The sequence below is a fragment of the Culex quinquefasciatus genome, chromosome 2, assembly GCF_015732765.1.
Source record: "Culex quinquefasciatus strain JHB chromosome 2, VPISU_Cqui_1.0_pri_paternal, whole genome shotgun sequence".
Lineage (NCBI taxonomy): Eukaryota > Metazoa > Arthropoda > Insecta > Diptera > Culicidae > Culex > Culex quinquefasciatus.
In genome coordinates, this window is record NC_051862.1 from 156110289 (window position 1) to 156126390 (window position 16102).

General features: G+C 33.5%; 1 protein-coding gene across 3 annotated transcripts in view; it reads left to right on the plus strand.

Annotated features, from left to right (window-relative positions):
* The window catches only part of LOC6040130, a 66050-nt gene that overhangs the window by 7515 nt on the left and 42433 nt on the right, over positions 1-16102 (plus strand). The window contains exon 1 of one of the 3 annotated variants that reach the window (XM_038253107.1): positions 11666-12167. The exons of 1 other annotated variant lie outside the window; for it this stretch is intronic. The gene's annotated coding sequence lies outside the window, so the exon portion shown is untranslated. Of the gene's footprint in view, positions 1-11665; positions 12168-16102 lie in introns of those variants that run through there. One more of the 3 variants, XM_038253105.1, reaches the window with a different exon arrangement.

Below are 16102 nucleotides of genomic sequence, written 5' to 3' on the forward strand. Positions count from 1 at the left end.
ACCAAAACTCTTAGGAAATTTGATCATGTGTCTATTTTTACTACATTTGTTTTAATTTGAATCCTGTAGATTACCGTGTGAGCAGCAGCGCCGAGAAGATGGATTTTTGGGGCGTTCTTTTTGTGCTGTATTCGTGATCGTGTTCATATCATGCATGCGGTGAGGGGGGTCATTGTGCTAATGAATATTATTGCGCGTCATTATCGTGTGAGCAGCAGCGCCGAAAAGATGGATTTTTGTAGCGTTCTTTGTGTGCTGTATTCGTGATCGTGTTCATGTCGAATTATGTGGAAGGTGCGAAGCCGCGTTTTAGGATTCTTGTGTCTTTGTTGTTTTATTTGTGTTTCCATCTGGAGTATTAGTTTTAAAATTATTTTCATTTTTTACAGCTTCTTGGAATTATTTTAAATCAAATGTTTACATGTAAATTTGTCTACTCACTATATCATTTATTTAAATGTTCCCATATTATTCCTTATCCTATTCCTTTCCTGTAATATACCATCTCATACCATATATGATCAAATTGCTTAAATTAACGAATCTTTCTAAAACAGCATGGGAACCATCTGGAGCATTTATATTTTAAATAACTGTTTTTTTTACAGCTTCCTGGAATCATCTTGATTGTATTTATTATATTTATTATATTTATTTTATTTACTATATTTATTATATTTATTATTTATCATTATTACAAAACTATATGCTTATTAGATAATACACTACAGACTCACATTTACACTTACAAACACTCAAATCATTAAATACATTACGCACTCAACCATTTTCCAAACCTCCCAAAAATATTCCGTTCACTTTTAAAAGTCGCATGGGTTCCCTGCACTTTTGCCACTAGTGAACAACAAAAACATCCCCTCCCAAATCCCCACGGGACTGTATGGGCGTAGCCTTGGAGCACAGTGTGGAAATTTACGTTCTTAGATTTTCTTGGTTGTACCGGGCAGCAATCAAATTGTCTAAGAATATTGAATTGACCATTGTGGCACCCCCTACAGCGTGGTGCAGACCCGTTATGCTATGCTATGCTATGCTATTTGTTTTAATTTGAATCCTGTAAATAAAAATTCTTCTGTAAAATGTTTATCAAGTAAAAACTGCGCTCTGCGGTGCTGAATATCACACTTTTGCTCCTTTTAATTGCGAAAAACGTCGAGCAAGTCATTAGAGAAATTCTTTTTAACTTTTGAACAGATTAAATCAAATTGCGCAGATGTCTATTTAAAAAATATTTTTGCAGTTCCGTTGTGAAACTAATTACTTTTCCTGCCATTCTCGTATGACTTTTCTCTACTAAAATAAAAAATTCGGAAAGTGATACTTTTCAATACAAGTGATAAAATGTTCTACTTTTCAGCACTTAAATGGATGCTTAAAAGTTGGACTTTTCAGCACCTGTGTTGAAAAGTTATACTTTTCAATATTGTTTTGATTGACTTAAAATTCCATTCAAAGGGTGTTTTTTTGGAATTGCAAAAAATGTTGCATGGAACTTGTTGCAAAACTTGATTTTTCAGCCCTCGTCGTATTTATCTAACTCGGTAAACATCGTTAGATAAATGTACAACTCGTGCTGAAAAAATAAACATCGTTAGATAAATGTACAACTCGTGCTGAAAAAATCATCTCTTTGCAACTTGTTGCATAAATAACTATATTGATATGTTTTAAATGATGAAAAACTCCGGTTTATAGGCTAAAGAGTGATGAAATATGTTTTGTTCAAGTTATATTAATTTGTCCATCCCGGGCGGAAAGTGATTTGGTGGATATAACTTCGAACTATCTTGGCTTGTTTATTCGCATCTTGCTGTAAACTCCTCGAGTTATGACGACTTTTGAAACCGACTGCGTATCATGGAAAGTATATTCCATGATCATACTGCATTATCTACAGTTGATATTGAGCTGTTAGTGGTAGTTTTTTAGGACTTAGCAAAAATTTCGAAAATTTTATTTTTTTCCAAAATTTTACCCGAACATCATGGAATGATTATTTTGACTTTATTTCAAATTTATGCTGGGCTTAGAAAATTAGCAGTCACTGACATAATTTTCAATTTCCGACACTTAGAATAATTTTCATGAGCTGATATTTTAAAGTTAGATTTTATTTATGCTGGACTTTGAAATTTCTGCGTATATTTTTTAATTCTTTACTTTTTACTTAGAAAATTTTCAGGAGTTTGGAAACATGATAAATTATTTTGATGTTTATTTTTGCTTTGAACCAAAATTTCGGAAAAATCGTCGAAATTACAGGAAATTTTTGTCCGATTTTTACAAAAACATCAGTTTGTTCCTAAAATAATGTCCCTAACAAAACGTCTTCATTGAAATTTTGAAATTCGAAAGTTGGTTTTTAATAATTATTGATATACCCCCTACAAAAATCGTTCCGGCACTTAGAAATTTTACGGGATCCATATCACGACAAGATTTTCGATAGAATTTATTTGATTTTTTTGACTTAGCAAAATTATGGCTTTCGGCCAGTAAAATATTTTCAACACTTAGAAATTTTTCGAGACGGGGAAACCGAAAAAAAAAAATTTGGGACTTAGAAAATTTTTGGGAATTTGGAAACATGATAAAATATTTTGATGTTTATTTTTGCTTTGAATCAAAATTTCGGAAAAATCGTCGAAATTACAGGAAATTTTCGTCCGAATTTTACAAAAAACATCAGTTTGTTCCTAAAATAATGTCCCTAACAAAACGTCTTCATTGAAATTTTGAAATTCGAAAGTTGGTTTTTAATAATTATTGATATATCCCCTACAAAAATCGTTCCGGCACTTAGAAAATTTACGGGATCCGTATCACGACAAGATTTTTGGTAGAATTTATTAGATTTTCAGGACTTTGCGGAATTTTTGCTCTCAGCCAGTTGAATATTTTTCAACATTTTGAAAAATTATTGTGATAAGAAACATTACCAGGCTTTTTGAAATTTTACTCTGGATTTTTGGACTTATGCAATTTTAGGAATATTTTCATAAACTTTTATTTTTAATGTAAAAAAAATGGAATATAGAGACTTTGGATTTTTCGTGATTTGGAAAATTATTGTGACATTTTGGCAATTCAACGCTTTCTCCACAACTTTTTAATGAGTTTTTAAAGTAAAATAATTTTTCAACTTTGAAAAATCTTGTTTTGATGTAAGTGCGTATATTCCTGCAATATTACTCATATTTGTGAAGAGGAAGAAGGGGGGGTTCTGAATTGTGGCGGGGTGCATTAAAAACCAATAAAATTATTTTTGGGATCAAAATCTACTTTATGAACTTGATATGATTTTGGAAGATTTCAGTTGTTTGCTACTATAAACTCAACTTGATGTGGCATTGTTGGTCAAATAAACTCAACAAGATTTTTCGCAGATACGCCTCGAACAATTTATGTTCGTGGCCATGTTCGGTTATCTCTTAACCATACCCTGGGGTGAACTTGACTTGGGCGTCATCCATAAAGTATGTCACGCTCTAGGGGGAGGGGGTCTGAGCAAGTGTGACATTGCGTGTTATAAGTATAGGAAAAGCGTGACAAAGGGGGGGAGGGGGGGGTAAATTTTGGCTGATTTTTGCGTGACGTACTTTATGGATGAAGCCTTGTTCGTGTTTTTACAAACATGGGTAGATTTTTCCAAGATGCAACTTTCTGCCCGGGTAATCAATAAATTATGTTCGAAAAAAATACCTTATTTTGTTGATGCTATCGTTTAGCAATTTTTAGAAATATTGAAAAAGTATACGTTACTCTTTGGTAAATTTCATCAAAAAGTGCCATTTTCAATTTTTTTAGCAGTTACCATTTTTCACCACTATAAAAATACTGTTTTCGTAAAATTCAGAAAACATCTTGCAATTTTACTTTAAAGACGTTTTGATTGAACCAATATTTTCTGAGATATATTCTCTGCATGAAAATCAAATTGGAAAAATAAAAAAATTGCAAGGCTTTTTTTCTAAAAAAAAATCCTTTTTTAACATGTTTGAGTTGATTTAAAAATATTTTGAGTGTTAGTAAATTTTCGATGCACTTTACCGTAATAAGTTTTTGTTTCGCAAAAAATAGTTTCCATAAAAATTTCATTTTTGGAGAACTTTATTTCCCTTGTCCTTTTTTTGGAATGATATTTAAAATTTTATTTATTTTTATTTAAATATACGCCAAACTTTTCAAAAAGTTAAATTTCCAAGTTTTTGAATCTTTTGAAAAAATGAAATAAATTTTTGAAAAATATAGATTTTTTTTTCATTTGCACAATTTTCATGCCCATATTTAACAAAAAAAAAAGATAGCATAGAAATTCACCTAACATAACATAAAAATTTAATTACGAATTAAATAGACATAATTGTGTGTCATAAAAAAACTTATAATTTTAATCATTACAAAAAGATTTTACGTGATATCAGAATTGAGTGTCGTTTAAGGTTGTTTCTGATTACTTATAAAATAAACTGATTACTCATAAAATAAACTGTGTATATGACTGTCGTCAGCAGTAAATTATTTTAACCCTTGCCTTTTCTTTAAAATTTGAGTACAACTTGGTACAATCTAAAATGTATCTGCTTATCTGTGAATCGCGACAACGTGACTCACGAAATATCGTTGGAGGCCAAGCAAATGCATGCGTGTCAAGCTATTTTTCTATCCCCATGAAAATACCACGTGGTACAGAGGTTCCACAGGCCGAGTTTTTCACACAAGTTTTTATGTGACGTAAAAATGTAAAAATGCAAACATTTGAATTGGACACAATATTTGTTTTGGAATGCAAATTTTATTGATATGAGTTTGCCTTAAATGTCAGCCTAACGATTTTATTGTCACAGAAAAGGCCAATGCATTTCATGACTTACTCATCCCAGAAGCATTTCTCCTGAACGATTAAACATTCCATCCCCATAATTACCTCCGGTGTCAAATAGGTTCGGCCCATTTTTGCTCGTAAAGGTTAATGCACCCTTGTGTACCTGACTTTTATGGTTTCACCACGCCAGCAAATCCTCAATGGAGAGCTAATCCTCCGCCGAAGCGAGTCGACAAAGCGTGTACAAAGCAGTGATCTCTTTTTGCTTTGTTCACTTCACACGTTGCTTTCAATGTCATAGGACACGAACTCTATTTCCAGCGGCTTTTTGTAGATAATTATCTTTACACCTCTCAGTGCCATTGGAAAACAGTGCAGAGATACAAACACAGCGACAAGCGGGGTTTTTTTTTATGGTGGACGTATAAAAATACAGCTGATGCACTTTGAGACCTAAATTGTGCTGTTTAGGTACCGCTAAGGCACATACAAAAAGTGACACAAGGTTAACTTTTTTGGGGTGGACCAAAAATAGATGCCGTTGTGGTGCGTCAAAAGAATCAAATGGTATACCAAAATATTAGTATTTACTGAATTGAAAACATCAGTAAAAATAAGTTAACATCGTTGTTTCTATTATTTAATAAAAAAAACATTCTTCAATCTGATGATCCCTTTCCAAAACTTGGTTCAGGTAAGTTGAACAGCCATATTTAATTTATGTTTCATCGCCATGCTTTCGTTTGTTTAGCTCTCTCTTGTTATTTAAGTTCTCTCGCAAAGCATTCTTCCTGTTTCCAAGCTCTCCTTCATATAATCTCTCTCAAAAACATAAAAGAGAGAGCGTCGTTGTTCTCTGTTTGGGTTGCTACAACATTCGAATCCACGAGGAACCGCTGTTCTTTGCATTCACCTTTCCCAGGAGACACTGGAAGGTCAACCACGTGGTGCCGTGCGAATCGGAGCAAAGGGTGCCATGGCGACCTTCTTGGTAGCAGCGTGGTGTGTTGCATAAATTATGTATGCCAGGCGAACGTTTGAATGTTGTGAATGTTTAGTTAAATATTTTTTTATGCTTATGTTAAATTTATGTTATTTTGAAAAATAAACTGTTCACACCAAAATTGACTAAATTGACAAATTGCATATTAGAAACATCTTTTCTTTTATCTGGAAACGACAATTGGATAAAATTTTACTGTAAAAAAACCTAGGAAAACCGTGGCAGAAATAAGATTTTTTCTAATAATGATACCTCGAAAACTTTTAAATCGATTCTATTTAATAAAAAATGAAATCGTTGTGAAATTTTCGACTCTTTTCTTTAAAATAATTTCGAAAGTTAAAAATCAACATATAAAAATGTTCAAAATTAGTGATTCACCCTCTGAAAAGATAAATTTAGATTCATAAATTTCGATATTGTTTTCAATAGAGAAGAGCAGAAAATTCAAAAAAGTTTCTTTATTCAACATTGGAAATCGAACCAATAGTTTCCGAGATACCACGATTTAAACAATTAGGGCTAATTAGAAAATTTAATCTATAAAAGTTTCTCAGCAACATGCAGTCCGATGAACAATTTTAGAAAAGAATAATTGCAAGAAATTTTCTCATCCTCTCAATAATATTTTCGCTTTTTCTTCATGAAATATTTTTAAACTGCAAAAAAACTGAACATTACTTGATAATTTTAACCTGTAAATGCATGTAACTTGAAAGCGGTACACTTTACCAAAACATGTAAAAAGTTATTCCAGAGTTTTTTTTAATAATTCCTATAAACATACGAAAGATAATAGCTTTTTGGACCTTTTCAAAACAAACTCTATTATTGTTAATTGCAAATTTTGTTTTGAATCCATAAATATTTTTTAAAATTCGTTTCTCTAAAAAACATGTTTTTTTTCTAAAAATCCTTTTTTAATTCATTTTTAGTTCACAAAAATAATTAACAAAAAAAAACATTTTTTTGTAATAAAAAGTCAAATATTAAAATCGAGATTTTTTTTCTTCCGTGTGACTATTTTTTTCCTGAAATGTCCTATTCATAACCTAAAACTTTGCCTACCACACCAAATCAACCAGAAAATCTCTTCTCAAAGTACAAAAAAATGTTTGAAAAAAAAAAACGAATGAACGCGTGGAAAAACACTAAAAAAGTTTTAAAAACTCTGCCATTTTCCGTTACTCGACTGTAAAATTTTTTGGAACATGTCATTTTAAGGGTAATTTAAGAGCGAGTCCACGAGCAAAGCATACCCATCTCGCATCGACCTCACCAATCTGCCTGAAATTTTCAGGGGTTGTTTGTACATATAAAACTAGCATCTGGCCAAAATATGAGCACTCTAGGTCAACGGGAAGTGGGGCAAATCGGGACACAAAGTTTGATGGCTCAAAAACTTCAAAAATCTTAAAAAAGCTATAACTTAGGCAAAAATCAATTTATTTTCAAAATGCATCTGAAAGGGCTTAAAAAATGCAACAAAATGCAGGATAGAGCATCCCAATTGGTTAAATCTAAAGAGAGTTATTGGCGTTTTAGTTAAAAAATAGCATAATTTTGAAACTCAAATAAAAAAGTGTGCCATCCAGATATCAACTCGGTTCGACCTGCAGCTTGTAGGGGACATCTGGGACTATCATCTGAGACTGAGAACGCTTTGGATAAGGCAGTTTTACATATTAAATAAACACTTTTACTTTTAGTGAATTTTTCGGTTGTACATTTTTGCTCGGGGGACCCCTTAGATCCCATTTTCTGGTGATAGTTTTATCATATTCGTGTTCCTGAGACAATTTCACAATAGAAACATGCATAAAATTGTTTATTTTGATCCATTTTAACCCTTGAAAAAATAAAAGTCTTCGATTCACATTTATTGAAAATCAAGCTCGTTTCCAAGGATACTAGATGACACCAGAAAAAAGCAGATTTTTAATTTTGTTTACCTTTTTAGGGCGTCCAATTTTCCCGGGTTTTGAATTTCCCGGGAAACGGGAAAAATATTTTTGGAATCCCGGGAATTCCCGGGATCCCGGGAATTTTTTGAATCAGTAACAAAATCTATGTTTCATTATATTTGTTATGTTTTCAAGCTTATAATCATAGAATTAGCTTAATAATATCAAATGGTGATAACCCTCACTTCAATCTAAACAAAGACAACAGTTCTAAAATAGCCTAAAAGATTTTTTTTTTTGTATTTGTGGTATTTAGGATTTTATATCAACTACTATTATCAATTCCAGTATGATTAATTATTTTTTATTTGCGAATCAAATTACGTAATTCTTGAGTTTTTTATTTTGAAAACGTCCAATAAGCTTTTGTCTTCCATATGTTAATAGGACCTATTCAAAATAAACTCTGGAATTCTTTTATATTTTTTTCTTTCATATATATTTTATATGACATGACTAAAACAGCTTAAAAAAAATATTTTATGTGTCTAAAAAACAAAAAAACGACAATAAATAAAATTATACCGTAAACTGGGGTGATTTGATAGCCCGGGTGTGACCTTGATAGGTTTTTCAAAAGCCCGTCAAATTAATATCTAAACATTTTTGAGAATTTTGAGTATGTAAGCAATAAGGGATAGCTTATTATCGAACATATATGCAAAAATGTGTCTGTTACATTGGATGCATCAAAATTAGTGGCCAAATCAAATTTCTATCAATGTCACCCCGGGCTATCAAAGTCACCCCAGTTTACGGTACCAGTCAATGTAAAATTTTAGATAAGTTTTGAATTAATTGTTTTATATAAAACATATTTTACAAATTATCTTCAAGTTACTACCGCCAACCGAGGGAAAATCAGAATTACAGTCTAAATAGGTACAGGAGTTTTTAGAGAAATACATTTGAAGTACAAATTGTTTTGTTCTGTTCCTGTTTTAACCGAAGTCATCCAAAACGTCATGCAATTATTTTTTGCTTTAATTGCTGTATTTATTCGTTACATTTGTACTTATTTGCCCTAGATACCGGTGTTTGATTATAAATAATTTAATATGAGATTGTTTTTTTTTCAACTTTAAAATCTAAAATATACGTAAATATATCCAGTCTTAAAAAAAATAAGATAAAGGAGAAAACAATTTAAAGCACTAGGCATTTTGCGGACCTGTTAATTAAAATTATAATATTTTTTCCTAAAAAGCCAATTTAATGCTGAGATTTGCTGAATACAAATTTTAATTCATTATATTGTTCTACTATTTTCACAACCAAATCTGAATTTCCAGACCAAAATATGATATTTTTTTCAATTTCGGGAATTCCCGGGACAAATTATAGAAAATCCCGGGATTCGGGAATTCCCGGTTTTGGAAAAATCCCGGGATTTTTGTCCCGGGAATTCCCGGGATGGACGCACTACCTTTTATTTTTTAAAGGGTTAAAGTGGATCAAAATAAACATTCTTATGCATGTTTCTATTGTGAAATTGTCTCAGGGGACCATCCATAAACCACGTGGACACTTTTTTGGGAATCTCAACCCCCTCGTGGACAATTGTCCATACAAAAAAACTTTTTGTATGGATCGTGGACAATCGCCATACCCCCTCCCCTAAAGTGTCCACGTGGTTTATGGATGGTCCCCAGGAACACGAATATGATAAAATTATCACCAGAAAATGGGATCTAAGGGGTCCCGCGAGCAAAAATGTACAACCAAAAAATTCACTAAAAGTAAAAGTGTCTATTTAATATGTTAAACTGCCTTACCCAAAGCGTTCTCAGTCTCAGATGATAGTCCCAGATGTCCCCTACAAGCTGCAGGTCGAACCGAGTTGATATCTTAATGGAACATTTTTTATTTGAGTTTGAAAATTATGCATTTTTTCACTAAAATGCCAATAACTCCCTTTAGATTTAACCAATTGGGATGCTCTATCCTGCATTTTGTTGCATTTTTTAAGCCCTTTCAGATGCATTATGAATTTTGAAAAAAAATAATTTTGCCTAAGTTATACTGCCCCTGATCGCATAAATGTCCCATATGCATTTTCATCGTTTTTGAGTTATTGATACAGTTTGGTTCAAAATCGTGTGCTCTTTCAAAAGAGTCTATAACATCCAGTACTTTGTTCTAGAAATCAGAAGAATTCCAGTTTTTTTCACGAAAACTTAACACGTAGCCTTATGTGTGGGACAAACTTCAAATGCGTTTTTCTCAGCTTGCTGTTTTTGCATATGGGACATTTATGCGAACATGGGCAGTATAGCCTTTTTAAAATTTTTGACGTTTTTGAACCTTCAAACTTTGTGTCCCGATTTGCCCCACTTCCCGTTGACCTAGAGTGCTCATATTTTGGCCTGATGCTAGTTTTATATGTACAAACAACCCCTGAAAATTTCAGGCAGATTGGTGAGGTCCAAACGACGTCCCATACAAAAGGATACCCCTGTTCGTGGACTCGCTCTTAATGAACTTTTCGAATCTACATTGACCCAGAAGGGTACAAAGTTGTAGAGCAGACAGTTACAAAAAATTTGATATGCAAAGGTTTGCCTTATAAACGTCACGAGTTATCGCGATTTGACGAAAAAAAGTTTTGAAAATGTTGGTCGTCGTTAATCTTGGCCGTTTATGGTCACCCGCGACAGACACGGACGATAAAACAAAGAGAAACGCAAAATGTAACTTTTTCAACACTTTTTTTTTGTAAAATCACGATAACTCGTGTTGTTTCCATGCAAACCCCTTATGTTTATACATCAATTTTTTTTTGTAATTGTCTGCTCTACAGCTTTGCAGAACATTATTACACTCTAAAAAATAACCCTGCAAAGTTAGAAAAAACACGAAATATTAAAAGAAAAAAATTGTTCTAAATGAAAAAATGACCCCTCTGGATCAAATTTACAGTTAAGTAACGGAGATTGGCAGAGTTTTTAAAACGTTTTTAGTATTTTTCGATGAGAAAACGTTTATTCGGAATTTTGAGTACGCCATCAAATCGGGCGTCCAATTTTACATAAAATACCCTTTGACACCAAATTTCTATCTCATCACCATTTCAGGCTGCAAATTATTGAAAAACACCTCTTTTTTCGAATGTTCAAAAATGGACCGTCACGAGATATCAAAAAACGGACGTCGGATTCGTGATCAGGGACAAAAGTTCCCTCTTAGGACAAAGTTTCACGCAAATCGAAGAGGGGTCGGGGCAATTGCTGTGTGAGTTGGCGGAGAATTACCCATATATTGTTCTTCTTCTTATCGATTACATCGAAAAATTTGTTTGGTCTGTTAAATTAAACCATTTGCCCCACAATCGCGCACTAAATCAGCACAGTTCGCAGCGATTACTCCGCTTATTTTCGCCCGCCAGACTAGAGCGAAAAACCTAATGACTCGCTTACATAACTCTGCAACTCGATGCTACTGCATCGACAACTTCACGGCGACGACCCACATCTCGGTCAATCCTCCTCTAATTGATCTTCAATCCACATTGAGTCACCTTATCTTCAATCCGCCAAAAAGCGCCGTCATCTCATAAATAAATCAAACCGCGATTTGTCACTCGCGTTGATGCGGTCACAAAGTCGAAACATCGCTGTGTTGTTTCTTGTTCCACTTTGTAGACCTGTATGTTTTGGTTTGAGTTTTCCACGCGACGAACACAAGCTGAGAGTGAGAGCCGAAGCATGGCTTGTACCGCCAGCATGTTTCATGTTTTGCTCTCTTCCTATGTTGCACACAGTCACAGCGAAGAATTTGGAAGGCTCCTGGTACAGTTAGAGAGCCAGAGAGTCAGGTAGAGAGTTTTGTTGTTGAACACTGTACAGCAGCGGTTTTCTTTTGGCAACATCGTGTTGCTGGAGACAAACCGTTCAGTCGAAGTGGTACTGCCGATTGCTGAAGGCTGCTGAGGGCAGCATAGTCAGTGTGGGCCGCGCGGAATTTCGCGCCAATCGAGAGAAGAAGGTTCCTTCCCTGTAATAGGCCGTGTCTTATTACATAATTGTTTGTGCGTCTCTTGTGATCTAGACCAAAAGCCTCCGGTTCTTCCCCTTGAAACGTCGAGTTAGAAGAAGAAGGTGAACGAGAACCAAAGAACCCGCGCACAACCACCGATTCCGTCCGTCGGAATTAAGCTTAGTGTGAGTGCAAAGTGTTTCTTTTCTGTGGCATGTTCTTGATGGAGCGTTGCTGAACGTGAGAGCAGACACAGAGTGACGACTGTGGTGACCATGAAGAACGATGTCAGTGGATGATTGTGGTGAAACTGCTGGTGTAGCCGCGCACCGTTCTTCGGTCAAGTGTTTTCTGTGCAGAACTTAGAATTTAGCTCGAGGTGAGTGTGTACTGCTGGAAATGTTCAGGAAATCCAGCAATTTTTGGAACGTTTCAAAAATATGAACCGCAGTCACGCAAGGAACTGTTTCGTAACCGGCAGGAAGCCGTAACCAAATTGGAGTTCTGGTTGAGCACGTGGAAAAGGGGTTCCGTATATGGCGTTGCCGGTATCGTGCAGACTATTTATGTGTTAGCACGTGCTTCCCCTCGTACATGCGAAACCAGCGCGGCGGGTTTCCTTCACAGGACCTGATTCCTTTTTTTGTCCTTTTTACTTGCTTGAAGGCGCCTAGCAAAAAGAGGGTGGTTTGGCGTTATGTAACCGACCTCTGCGCTATCGCAGAGCAAAAACGAGTATGAATGAGAGGGGGTGGTTTGGATTAGGGGTTGAAGGAAGGGTGCCGTCAATTTGTTCTATAGGCTGGCTCTAATTTGGGCTGGTGATGGTTGCATAATTGATTGACATTTTTTTCATGATTTTATACAAGTTTGTTTATTAGCAAAGACTAGACTCATATCAATTTTGTTGGGTTTATTCAATTCAATTCTTGAATTTTAAATCAATTTTACGAGATGAAGGAGCCCAAAGATGGCCTAAATTAGTGTTTTGTTTTTGGACAACTCTAAAATACTAAATCTTAGTAGCTATTGTTACCCTAAGAGCAATTCTCTACGAAATCGGTCTTTTTTCTTCAATTTTAATTTTTGTATTTTTTAATCTGGCTGAAACTTTTTTGGTGCCTTCGGTATGCCCAAAGAAGCCATTTTGCATCATTAGTTTGTCCATATAATTTTCCATACAAATTTGGCAGCTGTCCATACAAAAATGATGTATGAAAATTCAAAAATCTGTATCTTTTGAAGGAATTTTTTGATCGATTTGGTGTCTTCGGCAAAGTTGTAGGTATGGATACGGACTACACTGGAAAAAATGATACACGGTAAAAAAAATTTGGTGATTTTTTATTTAACTTTTATCACTAAAACTTGATTTGCAAAAACACTATTTTTATTTTTTTATTTTTTGATATGTTTTAGGGGACATAAAATGCCAACTTTTCAGAAATTTCCAGGTTGTGCAAAAAATCATTGAGCGAGTTATGAATTTTTTAATCAATACTGTTTTTTTCAAAAAATCGAAATATTGGTCGCAAACATTTTTCACCTTCATTTTTCGATGTAAAATCAAATTTGCAATCAAAAAGTACATCATTGAAATTTTGATAAAATGCACCGTTTTCATGTTAAATCCATTTTTAGGTGACTTTTTTGAAAATAGTCGCAGTTTTTCATTTTTTAAAATTAGTGCACATGTTTGCCCACTTTTGAAAAAAATATTTTTGAAAAGCTGAGAAAATTTTCTATATTTTGCTATCTTGGGACTTTGTTGACGAAATTTAGAAATATTGCAATATGCAAAAGGTTTCAAAAACAGAAGAAAATAGAGTTTTCTAAAAATCTCAAACAAAAAAACTGCGACTATTTTCACAAAAATGTTTAACATGATATTTATCTCATTGCAAATAAAATGAAGTTGGATTTTCAATTGATTCAAAATATATCGAAACATTTTCTGAAAAGATTTTCAAAAATTTTAGTAAAACAAGTTTTAGTTTTCAAAATTTTTAATCATCAAGTACGTATTAACAACTTTGCCGAAACAAAATCGATCAAAGACAGATTTTTGAATTTTCATACATCATTTTTGTATGGACAGCTGCCAAATTTGTATGGAAAATTATATGGACAAACAAATGATGCAAAGTGGCTTCTTTGGGCATACCGAAGGCACCAAAAAAGTTTCAGCCGGATTAAAAAATACAAAAAAAATCGAATGACCGAAATCCTAGAGAACTGTTCCTAAGCATAACAACCAATTTATATAACATGTATTTTTGAAGCTAAGCTACTTCTACTTATTATTTGAGATTTGATGAGATCAAAACACATTAGATTCATGCTACATGAGTCAGGGTGACTATGGCTCAAAAAACGATGTATCTCTCGTCATCTCCGAATAACAAAAACAATTCAGATAATATCGAAAAACTTAACATATGATTTTTATGCGATAGTTTACCAACATTTTCCCAAAATATGGTGGAATTTCATGAACTCCACCTTGATTGCCAGTCGTTCCGAAATTGCCTCTCACCCCTAAAAGGGAGTGACTTTGGGTCAAATAAACCTAAAATAATGCTCAAATGCTCAAATAGGGTTCGAGGGAATCGTATTGACATGCTACAATGTTGGACGTGGAGATTTTCAAAGATTTAGGTACTTTGAAGCAATTTATAAATAAAAAATTATGTAAGGCAACCAATTGTACGGATTGTATCCTTACTGTACGGATTTTTTACCCTTTTCGCGGATTTTTATCTGGCCGGATTTTGGTACGGATTTTTAGGTATGTATGTATGTTGTTGTTGTTTATTTTATTAACGTGACATTAACATATGTATGTATGAATTGTACGAAATTTGATGATATCAATAATTACTTTATTTATTATAACGTTTTGTTTGTTTCTGCTTAGAGAAAATTTTGTATTTCATTGTCTGTTTGCTTTTAAAAGAATATTAAAGCAATTTTCCTGGTTTGGATTTGTAAAAAGTTCACTGGCAATTGGATCTTGAAATAATATTTTTGGAAATAAAATTACCTATTACAGTTTTGAGGGAAAAGTTTGGTTGGATGGAACAAGGCAAGAACTTTTGATCTTAAAACTTTGGGTGGAGATTATTTTCTGGTTGATCGAAAGCTTGAGAAAATCTCAATCGACAAGTGTGCGAACTGATTTTAAAGAAAATATTTGTAAGTTGTGAATTTCTCATAGAAAAACTTGTTTTAAGTAATAAATTTCAAAATATAATTAAATAATTTCTCAACAGTGTACGGATTTTGGTTCAGCAAGAGTTAGTAGCCTTTATCATAAGACTGATTTTTCGAGAGGTCATGTTTGGCCAAAAACGTACCTCAACTGTAAACAGATACCAAAAATCTGTTCATTTTGTTCTAGGAACGAGATTTTTTCAGCAAAGTTTTCTTACGATGTCTCTTACACAACGCTTCAACCAGAACTAAGTTTCATTGAGGAGATTCTGAGGCATTGCAAAATCCGTTATGAAAACACTTAGACTCAATCTCACCCCCACTGACGGTACCCTCAATTTTGCAGAATAAACGTTATACAATGTATTCCGAATATTAATAAGTTTTCAATTGATCGACAACTTTTTTACATGTTTTTTTAAACAATTTTTTGGCCCTGATTTTTTGGGGAAATTTGAAAGGGGGAAAATTAAAACATGCAATTAAAATTGCATTGGCCTTAACTGAAAACAATAAAAAAAATCATTTTCCTGCGTCATGTCTCATATTTTGTATGATTAAACCAGTTTAAGAATATTTCGAGTTTCTGTGAAATTTTTAAATAATAACTTACACATTTTATAACAGGGTAATTCTTCGCCAACTCACACAGCAGTTGCCCCGACCCCTCTTCGATTTGCGTGAAACTTTGTCCTAAGGGGTAACTTTTGTAGCCTGAAACGGTGATGAGATAGAAATTTGGTGTCAAAGGGACTTTTATGTAAAATTAGACGCCTAATTTGATGGCGTACTCAGAATTCCGAAAAAAACGTATGCTTCATCGAAAAAAAAAACACAAAAAAAGTTTTAAAAATTCTGCCATTTTCCGTTACTCAACTGTAATTTTTTTTGGAACATGTCATTTTATGGGAAATTCAATTTACTGTTGGAATCTACAATCTAAATTTTGTTCTATACGAAAAATTGACCTTTCTGGGTCATTGTAGATTCGAAAAGTAAATTAAATTTCCCATAAAATTACATGTTCCAAAAAAATGGCAGAATTTTTAAAACTTTTTTAAGTATTTTTTTTTTCGATGAAAAATAACTTTTTTTCGGAAT